The sequence below is a fragment of the Zingiber officinale genome, chromosome 5A (assembly GCF_018446385.1).
Source record: "Zingiber officinale cultivar Zhangliang chromosome 5A, Zo_v1.1, whole genome shotgun sequence".
In the NCBI taxonomy this organism is placed as follows: Eukaryota; Viridiplantae; Streptophyta; class Magnoliopsida; order Zingiberales; family Zingiberaceae; genus Zingiber; species Zingiber officinale.
In genome coordinates this window covers 19,820,751-19,841,548 of record NC_055994.1, presented here as the reverse complement: position 1 = coordinate 19,841,548, position 20,798 = coordinate 19,820,751, and positions in this window count along the sequence as shown.

The window sequence follows — 20,798 nt, the reverse complement described above, 5'->3', positions numbered from 1 at the left end:
AGAGTCAAGTAGGGAAGCCACGATGTGGCGGTCAAAGTCAACAGTCAAAGGACAAGCTTATGGTGGTCAAGCGCCTGGCTTGTCCGCCCAGTCAAACGACTTCTCCAGTCGAGTGGAAGACAGTTTTCTACACTCCCGTCAATATGGGAAGGGCAGCAGGTTCTTATGTTTGCAGCGACCGTAGAAGGGATCGTCTGCCCAGATGGACTGTCCGGCCAGACTAGGAAGAGCTACTTAGCCACGTGACCGTAATAACGGATTGCCCAAGTGGTCGGGCGGTGGCCCCAAGCCAAGCGGCTCCCTCACTCGGCTAAGCAGTGGGACCCCTTGTCTCACTCAGCATACCTTCTTGAGAGTCTGTGACACTGACATGGAGGCATGGTCAGGCGGCGAATCATACAATAGAAGGTTCTATCGTCACGTCAGGGATATGCACATCCCGTTAAGGTAAAGTAAGGTGTCAGAGAAACTTTATTAATACGTCCTTTCATAGGATGAGTATGGAAATGTGCAAGCACCTTGGGATGTGTGCCCACACATTTCTACAACTCCATATGCCTTGGGACACGTGCTCGTACGTCACCGTAGCTCTATATAAAGAGGGGTCCAACCACCAGAGGATGTACACACGCGCATTCTCATTGTTGCGAGCTTTCATCCACTATTTTACTATTCCTCTTTGTTCCCTGTGACTGACTTGAGCATTAGAGGGTCAACATCGGGAACTCATTCCCTAGCTCGACATTGACGTTTCTGTTCTTACAGATCAGACGTAGTCTTCACACAGTCAACCGAGGAGTCACATCCCCAGCCAGCCGTCATCATCGAGTTTGAACAAGCTCACTATTCCTTAACTTGTTTTACGTTTTTTAGACACTCGTTAGTACGTATGACCCAATAAGTTCCTGGTTTATCTTGGTCGTCCATAATTAACTACTTAATTATAGAACAATTATAAGTGACACCTAATAGTACATCATGATCCCTAATTAGTCGGAAAATCATAGATGATCTTAGAACTTATTCTAACACCTTCAACAGCTACAATGAGTCGTGTCTTATTCCTTTCACTCGTCTTATACCCACATGGTTCAAAATATGGTCTATGTATCTGTCCCCACTAGACTGACTACGTCACACCTCGCCCAAGTAATATTTCCTCATTCTACGGATTCAAATTACTTGTACATGTGTACAAGAGTCTCAAACTCTTAACATGTGATACTTTGGCCAACAATTTTGAGTAATAATCCTAGCAAGTGACCATAGAATATACATCTCTTCGCAAGGAGAGACGAATCTATCCAAACATCTTCGTGCATTTTGACTTATACCCAATCATCCCGAGTCCACACCTCAATGAGGTGCTTGCTTAACATGTCAAAGTATAAGTCTCCATGACTAAGATGATTTGTATACCTCAAGTCGAAGGAAACTTGCACTTGAGCTACAGTAAGAGCTTCACAAACATATCTATATATATAGATAATCATATGAAGTCTTACATCGAGTCACTCCAATGAACTAATTACCATAATTAGCATCCACCTTTAACTCTCGACATTCCAATGCCTCCAGCAAGTTAGAAAACAACTGCTTGATGAACCAAGAAGTATAACCCATGCTAGTCTTACAAAATTGATGATGCCCAAATGCATCAATTCAACGACTAGGAAAATTCTAATACGTTCATAATTGTACATGTAGAGATAATCACTAGTTGTAATCCAATCTTAATTTCTCTCATGCTATGAATTGTATTGCAGACATTCAGTAAATAAGTTTAAGACAATCAAACATATAATATACACTCAAATAATAAATCTGTATTTAGTAAAAAATTGTAAGGCGATTGCCTTAGAGCATCCCTCAAAATCTAACAGGTTGGGTAAGGGAACCTTAGACTTGGGTTAAGTGAGTTAGGGTTGGACAATAGATTGAGAAATCGATTGGGCCAAAATCAATCGATTAACTGATAGAATGAGAGTTGTGTGTTGCGAGAGAGAAGGATGAATCGATTAGCAAATTGATTAAGCCTTCACCAATTGATTGGATAATCGATTAGGGGCCTAAATCACAAGCACAGAGAGGTGTTTAATTAATTGGTCAGTCGATTCAGACCTCCAGTCAATTGGGTAATCCATTGGGGTGTTGATTTTATCTTGAGAAGTTTAATCGATTAAGTAATCGATTGGGAGAAGAAGTTCATAAGAACAGTAGGTCTCTAGATCGATTAAGCAATTGATCCAGAGCATCCTCAATCAATTGACCAATCGATTGAGGTAAATTTTTCATGACGCACTGTGGGCTTTTTAATCGATCAAGTGATCGATTAAAGCCTTTTAATTGATTAGGTAATCAATTGGAAGAAGAAGAAAAGAGCCGTTGTGAGGTTTAGACTGCCAGATGTGCTCGGATCTGATGTGGCAATCGATTGGGGGTAAGATTAATCAATTGGGAGCCTTAATCTGCGAGATATAATACTTATCAAAGATTTAAATCCAGACTTCTTCATATCCGCTCTTCATCGCCAGTTTTTGAAGCTTCTTAAAGATAAGTGTTGTTATACTTTCCGAGTATCAAGAGGCAATTCAAATCAACAAGAGATCAAGAACAAATGTCCTTCATTGTTGTGCTTATTTCTTTGGCTTTATTGTATTTCTTGTTGTATTTCTCGTATTTACTTGTACGAGGCTTCTCCACCTCCTAAAAGAAGGTTTCATAATGTATACATATCCACTCGGCCTATAGTCCACATGGCTGGAAATAAAACACAATCATGTAGTCTAATATGCAGCACACATACTTGGATCGACAACCACACAATTGTATACACAGCCCACACGGCTAGAATAGAAAACAAAGTAATAAATAACCCACTCGGCTATAACAAAAATCACAGCGAAAGACGTAGGAAAGTCACACAAATTAAAATCATATAATGCGTGTTGGTATAGCTTAAACACAATAAAATACCAAAAACGATAAAATAACTACATGACTAAACACCAATACAATGCCAATACCATAAGAAAAACATGTAAGAAAATAAGAGCAAAGTAAAGACCATCTTCTGATGTGTTATGGGATCGGCAGACATGATACTTCAAGCGACTCTACATTCATCTACTTGCTACCCGAGGAAAAGACAAACCCGACCTGAATCTGATTTTTTTGAGTCAACTGAGATCGAAATCATTTTTGACACCTTTAACCTAGCTCACTAACCCTCATTTGTCATGGGTGTATCATGCTTCTTGTTAAAGACAATTACTGCTTGATTTCTAATAAGACAATTACTGCTTGATTTCTAATAAGACAATTACTGCTTGATTTCTAATAAGACAATTACTGCTTGATTTCTAATAATAGGATGTTAAATGAATTAAATATTTATAAATAAGTTTGACAATCATTTTGATCTAATTATCATGTTGTCAATATGAGATTAGATACTCAAATAGTAAAAATAACCTCTTATAAAATTCAAGGTAACACTACGTGTAATAAATCTAATATCATCTATCTTTTCTAAGAACGCACATCTTGGACCCGAGATCAAAATAAAATGGCTATTCTTTTAGGTATCCACTTAATTTTATTAGGTCCAGATGTTTTTGTTTATAGTAATCCAGTGCGTATTAGGAAATAATTCGAATGCATCATGGGAAGAGAGAAAATTACTTTACGTCTAATTTAAGCTAAATGGATTCATAAATTTCTATTAGAAGAAATGAAAGTAATTAAACAATATATCTTGAAAAGCTTTCCATAATTTTTATTTTCGTCCAAATACATAATTACAATAGAAGAATATTTTAAATATGCCTTTTAATTGCCATTAATGGTACTTTAAAATTATCTAACAGTTCCCGCAAAATTGAAAAAAACTAACATTTTCTGTCGATTTCTCATAAATTGATGCTTAAAAATATCAGTTTCCATTCTAATCCATCTCTCTATGTATATGCGATCAGTGGCGTAGCCAGGATTTTAGACCAGAAGGGACGATTTTTAAAATTCTAAATATTAGTATAAATCAATTTTCACTCTAAAAGTTTAAATTTTGAATTCAATAAGTTAAAAATGAACTCAAATTTAAAATTTTTTTAGCTTAGACCTTGATTTTAGTTAAAACAATGATTTGTCAATCTTTAAACCTTATCTATGACTCAAAGTTGAAGAATCGTTTAGGTGGAAAAGGCATAGGAGAAGGATGTAGTAGAGGGGATGATGACGTATTTGAAGTAGGTATATCTCATATTTTCTTAAAATACCTTGACATTCATATTTCACCTAATTTATCATTAGAATAATATTTTAAACACATAATTACTTAATTTAATGACTATCTTTTTTCCAACCATTCAAAAATAATAATAAAATTGATAGTAAACAAATAACATACTTGACTAGCAAATAAAAACATGAATATGAAAATTTGATACTATATATATTTTTTTAGCACTTAAATCTGTAACGAAAAAGATCAAACAAAAAAATTTCAACATAATCAAAACGTGTTTCCTGTGGAGAATTGGTGTAGTGACGATGACGATACTCGTAGCAAACAATGGCAGTGTTGGCAATAATATCATGTGGTGATTGATAATCATGATTTTGCTATATTATTTTGAATCATAATACATATTTTTATTGGTCTATTCATAGCTTAATCTCACATTTATATCGTATTTCATAATTGCATATGATTTTGGACCTAACTGCAAATTAGCTTATTTTCATGGTATTTGATGCTAATATTTGTTTATTATTTTGTAGGCATCAAAAGGGTCATGGACCCGATCAGATCAGGCTACACTTGGGCTCAAATCTAGGGTTAAACGAAGCGATCAAGCCTTGGAGTGTTTTGAACCGTCCATTGAAGATCAGAGAGATCTGAGCCATCCATCAAGGATCTGGTCCATTCGAGCTACGAGGAAGCACATCACAGCCATAGATGAAGATCTAAAGCTTTTGATCCAGATCTGAAGACATCACAACCGTTGATCAAACTTGAAACATTCTGGACCGTTGGATTTAATTTGAAAGGGATATAAAAACCTCGCGAGAAGCTACAGTGAAGCTTGGGCTTGGTTTCGCGACATTTCCACAATTGCTTCGTCTTCCTCTTCCTCGTGGCCGAGTTCCCTTTCCACAAACTAGATTCGAGCTTCTTCTTCTTCAACGACAACAATCCTAAGCGGCCGGCGTTCACTTTCCGGCGTCTAGAGAGCGATCGAGGGAGGTCTCCAGTTCACGATTGAGTTTTGTTTCATCGCCGCAAACCCGATCTAGGGAGGTTCCAGATCAGCGTTGTTCGCTTTCACCAGAGCTTCAAGGGAGGTCTCCGGGAGCTACTGGCCCTTTTCCGATTTCCATACCACAACAAACTTGGGTCGATTTGGTCGGTTGATCTGGATTGCAAAATCATAGAATTCTCCTCTGTTTCTTCGGATGGTGAGTTTATCAGTCGAATGTGAACTTCGAGGGAGGTTTCCAGGAGCTGTGAGTATTCCCTGATAATAGAAGGAAGCTTGGTTAATTGTAGTTGGTTGCCCGAAGGGTGTTTCCTAGAGGTTGCTCTGTTTTACAGCAGATTGGAGGAGTTGAGTTCGGGATTGGGTTTGTGGAATGCTAGGGTTTTGATTTTCTTTATCTTTGTCTTTAATTTGTTCTCAAACCTTACTCAGATCCTCAGATCTGATCCTTTACTTTGCTATCTTGATTTGTTTGAGTTTTTTTATGCAATTCTGTTTTGATTTTCTTACTTGAAACCCCAGATCTGATTTCTGATTTGAAACTCTAATTCCTTAAGGTTTCTGCAATTATAGTAATGTTAGCTGCTAGTTTAGTTTGCAATTTTATTTTTACTTGGAATTCTTAGTTTCGGTTTCTATAAGTTAGAGTTAGTTTCAATTCATGAATTTAGGAAATATTTGTTTGATTCCTTGGATGCTGAGGTGACTGTTAATGAGCTTGATTGGTGAATGAATCACTTTAACTTTTCATTGTTTACCTTAGTGGTATGTAGTTGATTGTTAGTGAGAAGTGAAGACTTGGTGGTTGAGTTATGTGTTGAATTTGAGTGTGATTATGAATGTATGTTATTTCAGTTCATGCAAATTGAGCTTAATTTCAAGACTTGAATGTAGAAAACTCTTGTTTTAGTTATTGTATCTTTTGTTACAGTGATTGTTGATTGAAGATGTGAGAATTGCATTATATGATTTAATGATGAATAAGAATATGAATTTAATTGATGTTTATTTGATGAGAAGGAAATGGATCATGTTTAGATGAGAATGAACCTTAATTGATCTTATTCTTTGATCTTGTTGATGTAATAATTCAATTTGAATCAATTCTAGATATGCACACACTTATTAGTTATCCTTGGAAAAATATGACTTGGGACTCGTTGCTACAACACTTGTCTTAATTTTAATGAGTTTCAATAATAATTAATTTGGAGCACCTCGTGACATGCAAAAAGGCTAGCACCAAATTTTGGCGCCGTTGCCGGGGAGCAACTAACTACTAGTGTGTGTTTAATTTTGGATTGTGCATTGATTAATTTTATTGTTAGTATCTTTCTTGATTTGATTGCTTATTCTTTTTCTTATTTTCATGTTGGTTTATTCTTGAATTTTTAAGTGCTTTACTGTTCATGTTATCATGAGTTTGAAACTTTATGCTCTTGAGTCTTCTAATCTTGATTTTTAGTGTTGTAGTAAAGAATAGGAGATTTTTTTAGCGTGGATCCATATTTTCAGAATTTTGGAGGTGGAATAGAAAATCAGTATTTTTAGCCTGAGTATCAAATTTACCCAAACATGGATCAACAAAATAGGTATGAGTCATTTTCTAATGATTTTAATGCTAATTGGGTGCATCATTCATGTTTCAGGTATGAAAGTGCTCAAGGACAATTTGAGGAGCCATATCCAACCTACTAGAGTTCATATGGGTTCCAAGAAGTTTCAACAGCTTTTATACCACAACCTTTTCAACAAAACGACCCTCAGATGGATGAGTCAACATGGAAACTCAGATAGATTATGCAACAAATGAGTGAGCATCAAGAGCAGCAATTCTCAAGGATACAGAATATACAGAATCAGTTAGATCAGATTGCATCATCCATTCATCAGTTACAAACACAAAACATCAGTGAGGAGTTGGATTGTGGAGCTCTTGTCAGGCCTGACACTGCATCTACTTCTTCACTAGACTCTTTAAGTACTTTTTATTATTGTGATGATGTAGTTGAATATAATTTTGATTCTACTAATGATGTTGCTCTAGATGTTGGAAATTATGTTGATTTGAAGCAGAAGTTGATTTAAGTGTAGGGGATTGCTTACTGGAAGCATTACCTCAAGGATCACCAAGAAAAGATGATGAAAGTGTAGGGACTTGTGCTATGGAGCCAAGTACCCAAGGATCACCAAATGAGGTTGAACATTCATCAGAAACAGAGCTTGAGCATTCATTTATTGAAAATGAGGTAACAAGTACCACTCCAGGTACATTTCAAGATGGAAAGGTGAGTATTTTTTGTGATTCTTCAGAAAATTCAATAGAGGTACCAATCGTTGATTTTATTAGATGTGATTCAATTCTTGAAATATCTTTGACCCACACTAATATTCTCCTATTTTCTTTTTACCCCACATGCGTGTGGGAGGGGTTTTCCTTTATTGATGTTGTAGGAGAACATAAACTTCCGGAGTGGATGCTTGAACTGAACCGCCTCAGACCTCCGGAAAGAATTTGGAAAAGAAAAATGAAGAATAAAAAGAATTTCAGTAGAACAACAATTACTCCATTTCCGGCGTGGATTCTTTTGCTAAATCTTCTTCGACTGCCGGAATTAAAGGGGAGTTGGTTCTAATTTAGCTTTCTTTTACATTTTAATTCATGTTTTGTTAATAAAATTCTTTTTATGCATTTCTTTAGTTACATACTTTGCATTTTGCATTTTACTTCCACACTTTGCTTCCACACTTTTGCATTTAGTTTGGTATACATAGCATTTTATTTCAAGCTGGACTTGAACTATATTGGGTCTCCAAGGATCATATCTACTACCTTGATAGACCACATCGAGGCTATGATCCATGGGGAGCTAATAGAAAGACCATCTTTATAAATAGATAGAATTGTCTGATTTTTTTATTATATATGTTTAGTTTTATGATAGTTTAAGGACTTAGGCATAATTTACACTTGTTCAGTTAAACCTAGGGGTTTTAAAAAGAAAATTAAATATATAATTTTCTTGAGCGGTTCTGTCTAGGAAATGGTGGATGATCCCATACCCAAGAAGGCCAAGTGTCTCGCCATGGCCTGAGAACTAATCTTTGAAATACATATTTAATTAACTAATTGAAAAACCTAAGTTTAACTCAAATGTAAATTAATCCATAGAAATAACCTAAATTAAAGATAACCATCTCACAAAATTATTTAAGATTACTTGATTGATAACTTAGAATCGGGTGAGATGGATCAATAATATATCAATCAAGTAAATTCAATTTAAAACAAATTAATTCAAATTTAATTAAATTGAAATCAACTTAATTAACTCAAAAATCTTTGAAAAATCTTTTAAAAATTCTTTAAAACCTTTAAAAATTATTTGAAAAATTATTTAAAAAACCTTTAAAAATTATTTGAAAAAATTATTTAAAAAATCCTTTAAAAATTATTTGAAAAATTATTTAAAAAACCTTTAAAACATTATTTGAAAAATTATTTAAAAATTCCTTTAAAAAGTATTTGAAAAATTAATTAAAAAACCTTTAAAAATATTTAAAAAATTATTTAAAAATTATTTAAAAAATTATTTAAAAATCCTTTAAAAATTGGTTGAAAAATTATTTAAAAAAAACCTTTAAAAAATTATTTTAAAAATTATTAAAAATCATTTAAAAATTATTTGAAAAATTATTTTAAAAACCTTTAAAAATTATTTGTAAAATTATTTAAAAATCCTTTAAAAATTTGTTGAAAAATTATTTTTAAAAAACCTTTAAAAAGTATTTGAAAAATTATTTAAAAAACCTTTAAAAATTATTTGGAAAATTATTTAAAAATCCTTTAAAAATTATTTGAAAATTAATTTTAAAAAACCTTTAAAAATTATTTGAAAAATTATTTTAAAAACGTTTAAAAATTATTTGAAAAATTATTTAAAAATCCTTTAAAAATTATTTGAAAAATTATTTAAAAAAAACCTTTAAAAATTATTTAAAAAACCTTTAAAAATTATGTGAAAAATTATTTAAAAAAACCTTTAACAATTATTTAAAATCCTTTTAAAAATTCTTTAAAAAACATTTACATATTATGTGAAAAATTATTTAAAAAACCCTTTAAAAATTATTTGAAAAATTATTTAAAAAACCTTTAAAAATTATTTCAAAATCGTTTAAAAATTATTATTTGAAAAATTATTATATATATATATATATATATATATATTGCTAAAAAGAATTTTTAAAATTTTGCTAAGTCTTTTTTAAATTTTGCTAAAAAGTTTTTAAATTTAGTTAAATATTTTTCAAAGTAATTATTTAAAGATGCTATGTTTTTGTTGAAAGAACTAAGTCTTTTCAAAGCACATTCAAAATTAGCTAAGTATTTTTTAAAAACATTTGTTGTTAAAATTTTAAACATTTTTGGCTCAAATTTTAGCTACCCTTCGGGGGGAGCTTAAAACTATACAAAGTTAATATTTTTTTAACTAACCTCTCGCTACTTGGGTTCTTTTTTATTTATGTTAAAGGGGGAGAGAAAAGTCAAAGTTAATTTAAACATATTTAAATATATAACCTTTGAAGAAAAGTCAAAGTTAATTTAAACATATTTAAATATATAACCTTTGATCTAGGGGGAGCTTTTGGAGTAAGTGTTTGTAATTTAAATTTTTTTTCCTTACTTATGCTCCTATTTCTTGTTAGAAATTTTTATAATTACTATTTTCTTTTACTTAACTTTGAACTGTGTTATCATAATCAAAAAGGGGGAGATTGTTGGTGCGGAAAGCATCCGACGATCGAACCTATGTTTTGATTATGTCAAAGGGTTCAAAGTTAAGGTGTTTTGTTTACTAATATGTTGAATGAGCGTTGCAGGAAAAGTTCTAAGTGTACTTAGACAAAAGTCCTATGTAACACCCCGCCCCTCCTGTTAAGGGGACGGGGGTTACTTATACATACATACCTACTTACTACAGCGAAAGTCTTACTTAGAGAATTTTAAAAACTTTTCCTTACTTTAAAATCATCATGGACATAAAAAAAGCCACATAGCATACTTAACATGATTTTTGAGTCATAATACCCAAACACATACTTAATGTCATGGAGTCATAAAGTAATAACATAAACATGGCATATTTCTTATTAAACAAAAGCAGGTCTTTCCCTTTAACCAAGCCACTACTACACACATCCTTCTAGCCCATCCTGCTACTCCCCTAGTTCATCCATTCCTTGCCTTTATCTGTGGTACAAGAAAGTAAGCTGTGAGCGCTCATGGCTCAGTAAGTTCCTTTCCTACTCACAAAAACCGTATAGCATATCAAAATCACAAGTCAAAATGCATGGAGACAAATTTATCATATCAAGCAGCATATCATGGCATATCGTAACATAATCATCATAAAGTATCATGGCATATTCTAACATGAACATCAAATGTATCCTGACATAGCATAACATCATCATAAATATCATGGCATAATCATAAAGTATATGCAAGGCGAATTCCTAAACATGTATTATGAAACATATGCAACATGTCTTTTGAAAACTTATAATATACATACTTAAACATAATCTCAACATGATTAGGGTCCCGGCTTGTACCACATACATAAATGCGCGCGTCCTATGTAGGTCTAAGGTAGCAAGTCTTGAACCCTACAAGGCATACATACTAGGCTCGTTTCTTAGTCCATCAACCTAGGGGCACTTAGGAGCCCATCCCTAACGAGGCCCGTTTCTTAGTCCATCGACCCCGGGGTGCTTATGGAGCCCACCCTTGGTACAAGCCATACATAAAGTAAAGTAGCATGTCATACATATACATATCATAGTTCTTATCATTTCATGCATATCATATTTCTTAACTTATCATAAAACATAAATATTTGGGCACACAACACATGCATGGATCATAAGCATACATAATGAACATGTCATTTATCACATCATAAAGCATGCATATTTGAGCACACAACACATGCATGGATCATAAGCATACATAATGAACATGTCATTTATCCTATCATAAAGCATGCATAATTGGGCACATAGCACATGCATGGATCATAAGCATACATAATGAACATGTCATTTATCTTATCATAAAGCATGCATAATTGGGCACATAGCACATCACAAAGGACATTATCATGCATGGATCATAAGTATACATAAATGAGCATATCACCTATCATAGAAAGACATAATCATACATGGAATCATTAAATAATATCTCTTAATTCATAACATAGCATGTGAGGCACATCTAGGTCACTAAACCTATTATGGCTGAAAGTTCAAGAGTAGGGACATGAACTCTAGACAACATACAAACATAATAATCTCATGATAACTTCACATCCTATCATAAGAAAGATCATAAGCATGTTAACCTAAATTTTAAGCCCTCCTAGGTTTCTAATTCTTTCATGGCCGAAACCTTCATGAAGAGCAACCAAGTTCTAAGCAACATGCAAACATGTAAACCCTAAACTCATATCATATCATATTTCATAAGGAACAACTTGAGCATGTTTAGTTTGGGTTCTAAGTTCCCTAAGCTTCTAACCTTATCATGGCCGAACCCTAGCAAGCCTTATTCTAGGTTACATGTAGCATGAAAGTGTTGAACCTTAAGCCAATATCCTACACATTTCATGAGGAACATCATAAGCACATTTGGTTCAAGTTCCAAACTTCCTAAGCCCATTAAACTAAGGTGGCCGAAACATGTTAAGCATGGAAACTAGGTTTCTAATGGCATAAGAGCATGGAAACCACAAACACATTCATAGCATTTATTACAAGAAACATCATGAGCATATCTAAGTTGGGTTCTAAGTTTCCCTAGGCCTTTAGACCAATAGTGGCCGAAACATGTGAGGCATAGATTTGTTTTTCATGTGGCCTAAAAGCATGGAAAACCCTACACATTTTCATGGCATCATTACAAGGAACAACATGAGTAAACTTAGTTTAGAATCTAAGCATCCTAGCCTTAAAACTTGGTGTGGCCGAAAGTTATATGTAACCAAATTTCTATGTAACAAGCAAACATAAGAACATCAAACTAGTTTCATATCATTGCATCAAGAAGGTCATGAGCATCTTAGACTTGTTTTAAACTTTCCTAGGCCTCAAATCTCAACATGGCCGAATCTTCTTAAGCATGAAATAGAGTTCAAACCAACATACGATCATGGGCATAACATTTTAGCTTCATATCTTGTCTTAGGAAAAATCATAGCATGCTTAGTTTTAGGTTTAAAACTCTCCTAGGCCTTTAGTTCTTCCATGGCCGAATATTCATGAGCATGAAAATGGAGTTTCAATCAACATACAAGTAAGAGAAAAAGTTAACAACACCATTATCATAGGGTACATAACACAAGAACAAGGGAGCATGTTTAGTTTGAGTCTTAAGCTTACCTAGTCCTCTTGTTCATGCTTGGCCGAGAGTCTAAGGTTCATGGATCTAAGTTCTAATTAATCATTCTAGCATGGAAACATTAGATTAACCTCCTACATAAGATACATGTCACAAGAAATATAATAAGCATATCTAGTTTAAAATTTCTTAGACTCTTCCTTTTGTCTTGGCCGAAATTTCCATGAAGCAATCCTAGGTTTTTAAGCAATCTATCTTCATGAAAAATCATATGAGCTATTGTACCACAGGTGAGGGGAAGCTTACTTAGTGTTCACTTGTTGATCCTTAAGGAAATGGTACCCTTGGTGAAGAGGAAGAAGAGAGCTTCTTCTTCTAGCACTCCTTTTGATTTCTCTTGCTTGGAAGGGTACACCTTGAAGGCTCCTTCTTGAAATTTAGTTTTCTCTTAGAGAGAAAACCTAAACTTGGCTTTTGGAGATGAGGGAGGAGAGCTCTAGTTTCGGCAATGGTGAGGAAGAAGGAAGAAAATGAAATCCTTTTCTTTCTTTCCTTTTTATGCTAAGTGGGTGGAAGAAACAAAGATGAACTTTGCTTCCTTTTCTCCTTAATTCATGTATATCCTTTTCTAATGTGAATATGTCCCCATTCATCTCCCTTAATTCTTCTCATCCTCACTCTCTTAATTCCCACGAAAAAAATAGAGAGAAAAGAGAAAAAAAAAAAATAAAAGACAACTTGTCTTTTGCTTATTCCTTTTCTTAACCAAGAGGTAAACAAGAGGAAGAAAGCTACTTGATTTTCTCTTGTTCCCTTACTTAATTATATCCTCACCTTTAACTACAATTCCCATCATTTTCCATTCATATGTTATTCATTATCCTAGTGGTTATCATACAATTTTATTTCTATCCTTTGTGAGAGGTCCAAGGTTCAAACCTTCACCTCTTCTTTTTATTTCTCTTATTTCTTTTTCTTTTGATTCTTCTAACTTTTATGCTCTAAAGCAAATAACACCCATATACTTATCTTATAATTTCGTGGGTGTTACATCCTAGCTGCGGTTAGGCAAGAGGAAAACCCTAGGGGGCGGTAAACCTAGGTTATAGGGGGTGGTAACCATATGTGGAAAGCCTTGGCGGGTCGAGGTCTTCGGGCAAAAATCCTAGGGGCAGTAACCCTACTTTGAAATCCTGGTATCGCAAACTAGGTGGAAGACTGGACGGGTCGTCGACCGGACGTCTAGCATGAAGACCGAAAGACTTGAGAGCCGAGCAAAAGTCCAGTCAATCTGGAGGACGGAACTGGCAAAAGGTAAACTCTCCTGAGTAGAGTAGGTAAGGGCGTGTTCCCTGGAAGAGGGAATAGTAGGCGTCGGTACGACCTAGGATTTCTGGTTGAAAATTCAAAGTCAGAATTGGACAGTCCGGAGACTGCGAAAGTATTTTGTTTATCATAATTATATGTGCTAACTTTATTTTACATGATATGTTTGTGTTTTTTGGACTAACATGTCAGGTATGAGAGAACAAGGTTTTCCCTCGGATGAACATTGTCTGAGGCGCCTCCATGGAGCTTGGAGACACCTCGGGTGCAAAGGAGCTGAAGTCTGCGCATAACAGAGCTGGAGGTGCCTCAAAGGATATGGAGGTGCCTCAGACTGCTTGGAGGCGCTTTGGACTGGCCATAGAGGCACCTTCAAGTGGATCAGAGACAAAGAATTCAGCATTCATCCACGTGGCTGACTTGACAGGTTTGAGGCACCTTGGAAGGGCTTTAAGGCGCCTCAAGCAGGCTATTTAAGGAGGGTTCGAGCAGTAGTTGTTTTCATCAATTAACAAGCAACATTTCTGCATCCAGCTGCTAATGAGAAAGTTTCAACAAAGCTACAACAAGTTCCTGATGGCCGACACTCCGATTCCCTCAATTTTCTTATCGTCAGTATATTTTATTACTGTTAATTGTGCACTTAATTGTAATCCTTTATTGTATAAAATTTGCGATATTATAGTTTTTGCCCACCGAAAGTGATCAACGATCGCGGGGCTTGGAGTAGGAGTCGCCCTAGGCTCTGAACCAAGTAACTCCTTGTGTCTTTCTGTATTGCATTTATTTTTCCGCTGTGTTACTCATTGTTTTGCGAATCCAAAATGCGTGAAAGCCACGAGCGCTATTCACCCCCCCTCTAGTGCGATCTCGGTCCAACATATCTCTTAGGTTGACGACGAGTTCTATCAGATATGTGTAGAGCATGTGCTACTTGAATAGGTTGTTGTTCCACAACTTCTTGTGGTGTAACAAAATCTTGATCCACAACATCTTGTGGTACCTGTTCAATTTCCATCAAGACGTCGGTGCTAGTTTGTGTATCTTGAATTTCTTCAAGATTGACTTCACTCCCACTAGTTTTTCTAGAAATAAATTTCCTTTCTAGAAAGACACCAGTTAGGGCAACAAACACTTTGCCTTGTGTGGGATTGTAGAAATAATATCCCTTTGTTTCTGTGGGATATCCAACAAAATAGCACTTGTCTGATTTGTGTTCTAGTTTATCTGAGACTTGTCGTCGAACGTAAACCTCACAACCCCAAATCTTCATAAAAGACATCTTGGGACTCTTCTCTGTCCATATCATATATGGTGTCTTTATGACGACCTTGGATGGAACTTGGTTAAGTGTGAAAGCGTTTGTCTCTAGAGCATGTCCCCAAAAGGAAGTAGGAAGATCTGTATGACTCATCATCGATCGTACTATATCTAATAAAGTATGATTTCTCCTTTCTGATACACCATTTCATTGTGGTGTTCCAGGTGGATTGAGTTGAGATATGATTTCACACTCAACGAGATGGTCATGAAACTCTTGGCTAAGGTATTCTCCACCTTGATATGATCGAAGCGTATTAATACTCTTACCAAGTTGGTTTTGTACTTTATTCTTGAATTCTTTGAACTTTTCAAAGGATTCTGACTTGTGTCTCATCAGATACACATAGTCGTATCTATTGAAATCATCAGTGAAGGTAATGAAGTAATAATAGCCTCCTCTAGCTACTATTCTAAAAGGGCCACATACATCAGTATGTATGAGTCCTAACAGATCATTAGCCCTTTCACCATGTTCACTAAATGGAGTCTTTGTCATCTTGCCTTGAAGGCAAGATTCGCATGCCTCATATGACTCAAAATCAAATGAGTCTAAAAGTTCATCCTTATGGAGTTGGGATATGCGACTCTCATTTATGTGACCCAAGCGACAATGCCAGAGATATGTGTGGTTCAAATTATTAGACTTGAACCATTTGGTATTTATGTTATAGATTGGGTTTTTAAAGTCTAAAACATAGAGGTCATTCATAAGAGGTGCACTATAATAGAACATATCATTGAAATAAATGGAACAACATTTGTTCTTTATTACAAATGAAAAACCTTTCTTGTCCAAACAAGAAAAGGAGATAATGTTCTTTGTCAAAGCGGGCACATAACAACGCTCTTCTAGTTCTAAAATAAGCCCAGTGGGCAAAGATAAGGAGTATGTTCCTATAGCGACAGCAGCAACTTTTGTACCATTGCCTACTTATAGGTCTACTTCATCCTTTGCCAACACTCCACTATTTCTCAGCCCTTGCACATTAGTATAAATATGAGATGCACATCCTGTATCTAATACCCATGAAGAAGAAATAGATAGATTGACTTCTATAACATATATACCTGAGTCAGAAGTCTCACTTCTCTTCCGTTTCAGTTCCTCTAGGTATACCTTGCAGTTTCTCTTCTAGTGTTCGTCTCACCGCAGTGGAAGCAGGTTCTTTCCTTAGCAACGCCACCTTTGGGTTTCAGTGCATGAGTCTTGCCCTTGCCTTTGGCTTGGGTCTTACCCTTACCTTTAGGCTTCCACTTACCTTTGCCTTTAGACACCATCAAAATGGTACTAGGTTTTGCCTTCTTAAGGTTGAGTTCAGTAGTTCTCAACATACTCAACATTTCAAGCAGTGGTTTGTCAATTTCATTCATGTTGTAGTTCATGACAAATTGACTATAGCTATCGGGCAATGACTACAAGATAAGATCAGTGGCCAATTCTTGGCCTAGTGGAAATCCCAATCGCTGCAGGTTTTCTACATACCTAATCATTTTGAGTACATATGGCCCTCGGGACTTCCTTCTTGCATTCTGCATTGAAACAGTGCTTTAGAGATCTCAAATCTCTCATGCCTTGCTTGTCCTTGATAGAGTTATCTAAGGTGTTCAATCATATCATAAGCATCCGTGTTCTCATGTTGCTTCTGAAGCTCAGAGTTCATGGTGGCGAGCATAAGACATGATACATCTAATGCATCATCTTGATGCTTTTTGTGAGCATCCCTATAAGCTCTAGTGGCAGTAGCGGGGGGTGCTTTAAGAATAGGCTACTCTAGGATGTACAGTTTCTGTTCTTGCTTGAGAACTATTCTCAAGTTTCTGTATCAGTTAAGAAAATTAGCTCCATTGAGCTTGTCCTTATCAAGGAAAGATCACAGAGAGAGAGTGTTCGACGTATTTGATGATATGGTAATCTACAACAACATAATGCAGGAATAAGTATCTTATCTTGATCATTTAATTAGGTCTTTAATTAAATGATTCTCCCACAGAATTATAAAGCTTGGTAGGAGCAAGTCATGGTTGTAGTTTTACCCACACTACTAGCTCCAATTCCAATCGCGATAACATTCATGTGGGACAAGATCTATATTATACCTCATCTTGAGTTAGCTTTGGCTAATCACCCAAGACTCGTATAATGTAGGTAGGTATCATATACCAATTGCATCAAATTCAACTCTTGTATAGCTAGATGAACAATACTATTTGTTCATTTGCCCATCTTATGAAATTCATATTATAGCTCATCTTGAGTTAACTTTGGCCAATCGCCCAAGATTACTACAATTTGAATTCCATCTTATGAGATATGTCTCTAAGCTCTCAATCTAAATGAGACAACTTAGTTAAGTCGCACCCAAGTTTAATAGTCGTACATCACAATTGTCCTGTCGCACTCTAGCAAGATAAATTGAGTCACTTTGCTTTGGCAAAACCTGACTACAATTGATCGAGCTAGAAGTGAGTATTAAACTTTTGATAGGCATAAATTAAAAGACCTAATTATATTTAAACTAGACATGTATCGAATACAATCAAGCACACATCACATATATGTATAAATTAAAACGTGACATGGTTATGCCCCCCATACACTATGATCTTCTCAAGCCAATGAGAAGAGCGATAAGTCAACCTAGGTCAAAGAAGCTTCTCCAAGCGCTTCCTGGGTCATTGTGTGTTGTTGTCCTTCCTTCCTTTTCACCCGTCGTCCAGTAGACTAACTCCTTCCTAATTTGTACTTTACAAAATCTAAAGAAACTTGAGTTATATTCGAGTGTAGTCTAAAATTACAACAAGAATAAAAGGATGAAGACACGACACACAGGTCGTATTATGAATTACAACATCACACACAAGAGGTTTATACTAAGTTCCTCCAGAAGATCCATGCGAAGGGAAAGAAATTATACTAAGTTTTACATAGGATCATAAGAGGTTTATACCTTTGGTGCATGCTCACGGACTTCAGACAGCTTGGATCCCAACACGATCACACGTTCGCGCCTCTATGGTATTCACATGAACAAGCGTTCGTTTGTCTCATAAACTCACAAAATGGAGATGGAAACCACCTAAGGGTGTGCTAGCAACCTAGAGAAGGGGTTTCGGCCAAGAGAGGAGAAGAGGAAGGAAAATGAAGATCTACACCAAAATGAAGAGAAAAAAATGCTTAAGTATTTTCATCCAATGAAAATACTTAATGAGAATTAATTCAATTAATGGGCCTTAATGAGTATTTACACTCCATTAAGGACCACAGTTGAAACTCCTCATTTCAAATTCAATTTCAAAAATTGAATGAAATGATTAATTGAATTTCAAAATTCAATGAATATTTCCATTAATCCTCACTTGAGTCTAACTCAAGTCTAATTCACTTGAGTCTCGTTTGAATTAGACTTAATCCAATAATTAGATCCAATTGAGTCTAACTCAATAAGTCCAATTCAGATTAGACTTAATCCAATGATTCATCATATGGACCCATCTCTAAATCTACTTGTTCTTTGTGTGTGACCCAATAAGTTCTCGTAACATTGGCAATGTACCCAAATCAACATTTAGATACATAAGCAATGAGTGGCATCTAGCAAGGCATCATTGCTACCCAAGTGACGAGAAAGTCGAGATCCGACCTAACCTGTCTGTGGCTATTATCTTGTATCCTTTATATCTAGATTGATCAATGAGGTATAGACTGTGTCATGCTCTTATCAACCTTTGTGTTTCTTGATCTCTAAGTAGACACACTCAATCAAATAAGCTCAATATCTCATATTGACTCATTTAAGCATGGACATGCTTTCTTGTGTCCTACTAATCAAGGGGCCCATAGATATCGCTTCCGTTATATGGAATGGATAGATCCCATTACATCACTCACATCCCTTCGCATAATTCATTGCATACCTAGTGATCGACTTTATTATCCATCCTGTTACAGGTGACGTTTGTCGATACCAAAGTACACAACTCCTTATGTAGGGAACCGTAGTGACTTCAGGTCTAAGGACTATTCATACCAATAGTCACGTGAGAATGTTTATGACACTCATATAATGATCCATGAAACATTCTCATGGTGGGTCATTCAGTATATATTCTCTAATATATACCCATGTGTCAACCAGATATCTCATATCCATGACTTGTGAGATTAAGTCATCTGTTGACCTACATGCTAGTCTCAATGCATTAATATTGTCCTTGTATATTAATGGTTGACTAGGAATAGTTAAGGGTAGTGTTCTATGTATATCTACAATATCTCACTATCAATTCAACCAATTGATATGTTGTAGATAAGAACCTACTACCCAAGGACATTATTATACTTATTCAATCAGCATTGAACTGAAATAAATATAATAACCAACTTTACCTTTTATTAACAATGAAATATGATACAAAAATAAGTCCTTTACAATCATCTCATAATTGTTACTAGGGCTAATACTAACAGTATTTCAAATAAACTTTTGCTCTTGGCGCCCAGAGTCATGGCGCCCAGACCAAAAAGTCAACTACTAGTTGACTTTTTGGTGCGATTCTTCTTCTTTGGTTCCGCTCGTATTGGTCCGGGTCTTCTGCTCTGGCTCTGCTCCCTTGGGTGATCTCGACCATCCATAATAGGACTCAATCAAACCCAACTTTTGGCCTTCGAGCAGTCTTCTGCTCTGACTTCTCGTACCTCAAAAACACTGCGCCTCCTTCTCGTCCACCCGCATACTCTTCCATAGCACCTCATCCCTCGGACACACCGAGCCTATCAGCTCTCTCTCATGCCATCCTTCTCAGTAGCTACGTCTTTCGCTCGACTTCCTATGCTCCTAAGTTCCTGAACACTTAGACACAGAGATAAAAACTAACAGGGCGTAACTTGACTTGGTTGATCACATCAAAACTACCTTGGGGTACTAACAGTAGCAACTGCAGAAGGGATCATCCTCCTTGATGGACTGTCCAGCCATACTAGGAAGATATACTCAACCACTCGGTCGTAATAATGGATTGCCCAAGTGGCCGGGCGGTGACACCAAGAAGAGCGGCTTCCCCACTCAACCAAGCAGTGGGACCCCTTGGCCCACTCAGCATACCTTTCTGAGAGTCCTGCCACTGACATGGGGGCATGGTCAGGCGATGAATCGTATGACAGAAGGTTCTACCGTCATGTCAGGGATATGCACATCCCGTTAAAGTAAGGTGTCAAAGATGCTTTACTGACATGTCCTTTCATAAGATGAGTACAGAAACGTGCAAGCGCCTTAGGATGTGTACCCGCATGTTTCTAAGGCTCCATACGCCTTGGGACGCATGCTTGCACGTCACCGCAGCTCTATATAAAAGGGGGGGGGTCCAACCACCGGAGGAGATACGCACGCGCATTCTCATTGTTGAGAGATTTCTGTTGGAGCAATCCCAATGGTCCGTGGGACCATGTGTTTTGGTGTTTGGGAAAAGGGTTTAAGTTAGGTTCA